Source organism: Microcebus murinus, chromosome 15, assembly GCF_040939455.1.
Source record: "Microcebus murinus isolate Inina chromosome 15, M.murinus_Inina_mat1.0, whole genome shotgun sequence".
Classification (NCBI taxonomy): Eukaryota; Metazoa; Chordata; class Mammalia; order Primates; family Cheirogaleidae; genus Microcebus; species Microcebus murinus.
Genome location: NC_134118.1, coordinates 14,070,919 through 14,077,494, shown reverse-complemented (window position 1 = coordinate 14,077,494; position 6,576 = coordinate 14,070,919). Strand labels below are relative to the sequence as shown.

General features: G+C 51.3%; 1 non-coding gene across 1 annotated transcript; it reads right to left on the bottom strand.

The window, feature by feature from the left end:
* Positions 1-3,712: 3,712 nt before the first annotated feature.
* Positions 3,713-3,844, bottom strand: LOC142876812 (small nucleolar RNA SNORA61). The gene has a single exon (XR_012923629.1). It is a non-coding gene; the product is annotated as a small nucleolar RNA SNORA61 (small nucleolar RNA).
* Positions 3,845-6,576: the final 2,732 nt, after the last annotated feature.

The window sequence follows — 6,576 nt, the reverse complement described above, 5'->3', positions numbered from 1 at the left end:
GCTCAGCAGTGTGGGGAGGCATTTGGACAGTTTTACAGGTGTTTATTTCAGATACCCCAACACACATGCATGCATGCATGCGCGCGCACACATGCACACGCACATGCACACGCACACGCACACACAAAAGGGCATGGAGAAATTAAAAGCCACTCTTTGGAAATTTAAGCACACATCCCATCCATTCATGGAGGTTATAGAGTGCATTCTTAAGACAACTTTCCTCATTTATCTTTTCTAGAGTGCTGCTGTTCACCTTTAAATACACACCTGAGATCGGCCTTCGTAACAGCGCTGTGCACTCGGCTGTGCTCGCACACACAGAGGAGGAAAATCAATTTCAATCCCCGAAGGACAGAATTACTGGTGCAGAAGGTCACTAAATGCTAGCACTTGCTCAGTGGGCTTGGAACAAGATCCTTGTCCGCATTGCTTCGCCGCACTTGCAGAGGAGGGAGGGGGAAGCCTGGAGACTGGCTCTCGCCAGGGAGGAGAGAGACGTAGCTTGTCCAAGCCGCAGGATAAACACTTACAACTGCGGGGGAATGAGACAAACGTATGCACGGGTGATGTGGAGTCAGGGATGAAGCTTTGCACCCAATGCTCTGGAGAAATTGGCCAAGACTGGCTCAGCCAACTGAAAATATTATTGCTGTAATGCTCTCAAGGTCACTTGTCGGACTGGGTTACCTACTGCCTGAGGGCTTGGGGCACGGCTCGGCTTCCCAAAGAGACATAACTCAGAGCTCTCTCTCGAGGGAGCCTCCCGGGCCTGGTTTCCATCCCGCTCATGCTCTCCCCTGCCAAGAGCACTGACTCAGGCCACTGGGCTCTACAGAAGACACAGGCTGAGCCTGGACCCTGTGCCAGTGGTCACGGCAGCCTTGAGCCCTTCCAGATGTCGGCCGACTCGTGCCATTTCTGTCACCTCAGAGAGGATTGTGAATATCTGGCTGGAAACTGCATTGATGGTAACGAGGTCGGAGGCACGGAGGGGCAGGAGGAGGGGGGAGGTGGGCAGGCCTCGTCTATAGAAGGCGCATGAGAACAGCACACCTGTTCCCAGGAGCACTCGCAGGTTGCCCCCAGTGGGAGGAGCATGGGAGTCAACTAGATCGACAGACCTGAATCTGGATCCCGGCTCCATACACAGGCCATGGGACCTGGAGACATTACCTAAGCCACCCTCCAAGGTTCAATTTCCTAATCCATAAATGGGGGGGAAGCCAACGGAGGCAAAGTGCCTGCATCGCATGTGCACTGCAGCCCTTCCCAGCGAACGCCTGCCACGTGGGTCCTCTTCGCTCACCTTCTCTTATCCTTTTCCCTGTGCCCAGAGTCTCCAGGCTGCTTTTGCTCCCTGTCATCACGTTTGAGGCTTGGCCTGGCCTTCTCTTTACCCAGCGTCTGGCTTTAGGGACAATGGGATTTTCATGAGAAAAAAGGAGCCCGATCAGAGCATGCATGGCGTTAGGCAGAAAGGCAGGGGTGGGGGGAGAAAGGGGACAAAGCTCGTCTCTTCCTCTCCTGTCCTGTGCTCCCTCCTCGTCCCAAGGACCAGAGAAACGGAGATAGCAGCCCTGGAGGCCACACCCCAGTCTGTCGGCCGCTGCTCTGAGCTAACTCACTGGAGGTGCAGGTGCAGATCCTGACGCTGGCGGGGGTAGCTGGTCATTTGGTCCCACATGCCCCCCAGGAAAGTGAGGTTGTTGGAGTCTGGAGGAATGTAAACTCACCCCAAGCCAAGGATGTCGGGAACACTGCTCTGCACCTGAGCAGAAGATATGCTGACCTTTTTAATGCCCCCTGCTGCCCACCCAAATCCAACATGCATGGCCGCCAACCTCAGTGGGCCTCCTAGGATGGATTATTGGGGGACTAAATCCGATGGATGGGTCAGGCCCGTCCTGGGATGAAGAGTCTGGAAGGTGAGAGAGAACGGCTGCCCAACCCGCCAGGCCCTGCGTGGCCAGGGCATCCTCCCAAAGCGACAACGGAAGGGTCTGGGCCCTGAGACAGGGTTTTGACTCAAGGTTGGGGGGGCAAGATGTCTCTGGATGCAGCACTGGGGGGGGGGTGGAATGTGTCCCAACTCCAGGAACCGAAAGAAATTTCGAGAAGTTAGCTTATTATTATTCGGGGAGACTTTACAGGCAAGAGAGGCCTTTCCAACTCTCACCCACGCGGGGCTGCGGCAGCAGGAGCAGCAATAGCAATGGTCCTGCGGCCTCCGCGGGAGGGACGGGGAGGCAGTTGCGGAGTCCGTCCACCAGGTGGCAGCGCAGAGGGTGGCCGTGGCCGTCCCGAGGAGAAAACCCCGATGGCGGCCAAGGGCCATGGAGAGCCACGCGGGGCCCACGCGGGACCTGCAGGACCTGGGCCTGTGCTTGGGATCCCAGCACTCGCCTGTGCATCCTTCCACTGCGTCGTCCTCCCGGCCTCACCCTCTGCCTCCACTGCAGCTCGCCCCGCCTCTCCACGGAAAGAAAGCCACTGAGTGAGCAGAAGCAAACGCTACTGATAATTTAGCACACACTACAGACCTGGCTTTCACACGAATATCAATCCATTTAGTTCTCACGACAAGTCTGTGAGAACATTATTATATTTGTGGGGCAATGCAACGCCAGAGATATTTTCACATGCATCGAGGTTGTTACTCGTGTTCTTGGTCATGGGGAGCCTGGGGGATTAGAGCTGTCCTCAAAGCTTGTTAGCATTTAAAAAAAAGAAAAGTGAAAAGATGCTGAGCCGTCTGGGGAAGATGGTCTCTGTCCGGGTAAATCGGGGTTGATGGATTTAAACTGGGATTAAGAGATCACTTTCAGAGCAGGTTAAGTTGCTGATTTTCCCTCGCCCCCAGTTCAGTTAAAGCTGGTGTTCAGTGTGCGGCCTTGTCTGACGGGAGCAACAGAGCAACGTCTGCTTCCTGGCTCTGTGCTGCGCGGCCCCCAGGAGGATGCCGTGGCAGCCTGAGCCGCCCCTGCTGTGCCCCACCTCTGGGTCCCCAGGAAGGGGGCCCTGGGGCAGAGAGGTTGCTGGCTACTGCCCACTGTGGGTGGGCTGCTGTCACTGCGCCCGCTCTGGGGGACCCTAGACCGGGACGAAGGGAAGGCCCTGGGAGGGGCTGGCTCAAGCCATGGGGAGAAGGAAACCATGGCAGACTCACCTGTGCATCCTTCCGCTGCGTCACCCCCCAGCCTCACCCTCTGCCTCCACTGCAGCTCGCCCCGCCTACACCACCAGGTTTCGCTCTCCAAGGAAAGAAAGCCTCTGAGTGAGCAGAAGCAAACGCTACTGATAATTTAGCACACACTATAGACCTGGTTTTCACACGAATATCAATTCATTTAGTTCTCACGACAAGTCTGTGAGAATATTATTACACCCGTTTAGCAGATGAGTAAATCAAGGCACTGAGAGGTCAAGTGACTTGCCTAATACCATAGAACTAGTGGATGACAGAGCCTGGATTCCAATTCACATCTGTCTGACTCCAAAGACCATATTTTTTTCAGACCAGTGTGTAGGCTGCCATGATTGTACTGTTTCATGTGGTCCCACTCGGGGACTGTCTGCATTTTCAAAGAAGGAAACTAAAAAGGGCAAGACTAAGGGTGAATACCACTGATGATCTCTTGTCCTGATTGTCTGCAACCTCACCAGTGCCAGATTAATGGTATTTCCAGAGTTTGGTCTTTTTTTTTTTTTACTTTGTTTGAAACTAGCCCACGTGCCATATAACAAACTACAACACTGCGTGGCCAGCTTCAGTATTACTTTTCCTCCTTTTACGACCACCAAGACCAGTGTTCAGATCAGATGGGAAAGGGAACTGGAGGGCCAGAGTTTGGGTCTTAATTCTGGCAGATTATTTGTTCCTTTTGCTACACTTGATCTATCACCAATGGCTTCTGGGTACATTTTTTGTTTTTTTTGTTTCATTGTAGGGATTAAGAAGTGGAATGTGTTAAATGCATTCGTACAACTGCAATTCAACATGTTAAAACAGTATCACCCATCCAGGCATATAAGTGTCTGAGAACCATCAACACCTGCCATGCCAGAGGACCACTAGGATGTCCCGGTCACAACCAGTGCAGAGCACCCCAGTCCCCTGCCTCATCTCCAGCTGGGGCACACCATCCCCATGGCCTGCTCACTCCAGGAAAGTGCCTGCAGTGATTATGATGGGGGGACGTCTTCTAAAATGACTGATCATTTTAACCATCCTGCATCCTGCGTTTGGAAGCGTCTAATATTGTATTCGTTTCTAGGGCCACTGTAACAAAGTACCACCGACCGGGTGGCCCAGACCAACAGAAATGTATTCTCTGACAGTTCTGGAGGCGAGAAGTTTGAAATCAGGGTGTCAGCAGGTGTCCCTCTGAAGGAGCTAGGGAAGGATCGGTTCCAGCCTCCTCTCCCAGCTTCTGGTAGTGACCAGCCATCCTTGACATTTCTTGGCTCGTAGACTCATCATTCCTATCCCTGCCTCCGTCTTTACAAGGGCTTCTCTTCTCCACGTGCCTGTGCCCAAATTTCACTCTTCATGTAAGGACACCAATCCTAGGCCAATATGACTTCACCTTAACTTGACCGCACTTGTCAAGACCCCATTTCCAAATGAGGTCCCATCCGTAGGTACTAGGGATGAGGAGTTCAACATATCTTTTGGAAGGGACACGTCTCAACCCACAACCACCTTTGCCCACGTGCCGTATGAGCATGGCACACTCCGCTGAGCACACCGCATACCGCCACCTCCAGGCAGCCGGCCTGGCTGTGCCTACGGGCAATCAGGGCTGACACCTGCGGTGAAACTGATTTGCCATCCCGAGTCCCACTAGAGGAATGAGTCGGTACTGACGCACTGTGGCACGTGGTGATGAGCTTGTCGGAGAGATCACACAGGCGCCCTCCAAACCCCGGTGCAGGTAGTCTACTCACTTCACATATAAAGTAGATGTCGCTGGCTGGGAAGTCACCAGACCCTCTCCTTAACCTGGCAGGTACTGTGCACACCTGACCACAGCCTTGGACTCACAAGGAAGGAGTTCCCGCTGCTTTTTCTGGGTCCACTGCCCACGTGCATTTGTAGCGTGGCCTGGTTCCAACTTCATTCCCTGCATACATTTTCTCCTCCCTACACCCCCTGCAAATTGGAAATAGTGACACACAGCCATCTAACAGGGCTATTGGGCGATTTAATTAATGTTTATAAAGCACTCTGAGGTCTTCAGATGAAAACTGCTGTGTAAGTGCAAAATTATTATTAGTTCTCAGCCTCCGTCCCTTGACTCCTGACACGGGCTTTTGTTGTCCCTGAATGGGAGCCGTTTATGGGCTGTCCAGCTGGCTCTTTTGGGCACACGGGTGAGTACGTACACATTTGCAGATTTTTTTTTCCCCCTTTGAAGAAAGCATTCCAACTCTGTGGGATGTCTCAGAGCTTTTCAATGTCTGAATTTCTCTCTCCTAAGCACTGTAATCGACAAGAGGAGATTGTAAACAGGCTCCTTTGGCAAGAGTGAGGAGAAAATGGTCAATTTAAAGAAATAGCCCCTCTTATAATGAAGAATAAAACAATATCTCTTTCTCATGCAGAATCTAAATGAACCACCGAGTGAAGTCTCTCTCCCTTGCCCAGGGGAATACCGCACGTGTTTGTGAATTGCAAGAAGAAAAGAAGATTTGTTTTCAGTGCCCAAGTCTCACCTCCTTCCCTCACCCTCACTTCTCCGGAACCATGGAAACAATTGCACCCCACCCAGATGATGTTTTCCTGATCGTCCTCTGTTAGCTGACTGTGCACTGCCTGGGGTCCCATGGGGAGAGTGAAATAGAGAAGTGGAAAAGGAGAAAATACGTCTGCAAGTGAAACGCCTTGTCTCTGAAGGACAGAGCAAGGGCTCGTGTGTGATTTCTCAAGCCCTGGGCTGACAAGCGATGTTCTATTGCACCATTGTCCTCTTCTCTAAGACCCATCCCACATTCCCCGTGCGCAAACCATCACGCTGCCTTGAAGGTAGCGTTTGTTTTATCATCACGCTTTGTTAGTGGCATGTGTTAGTCAGCCAACTACTGGAAGATTTTATTTTAAAAAAAATCACTAAGAGGCAATTAGGCAATTCGCAATCAGTTGGACAAAAGTATAAAGGCACAGAATAAATGAAAAAAAAATCAAACATTAGTTAAATGGCTGTAAACACACACAAAAATAAACCAAAAGGGCCTCAGTTGATGCACACCAAGTTTCCTAAGTCAACCAATTAACTGATCAAACATAATATCAAATTACATAAGGGAAAAACCAGAATATGCTCCCAGGAAAGAAACATGGAGGTAGGAGTAGGCTTGGAGATGGATAAAACCAGCTTGAAACAGGTAAAGTCTACACTGGCAGCAGCAGCCCGTCGTATTGGCTACAGTGACTGTGAAACTATTGGCTGTGAAACACAGGAAAACTTCTCTGTGGTCTCTGAAGATCAAGTTCTGCCTCTTGAGTAGAGGTAAAGAAGGAAGGAAGGGATGGGTTCTTTCTTTGCACTCTGTTATTTTTAAGAAGAAAAGGAG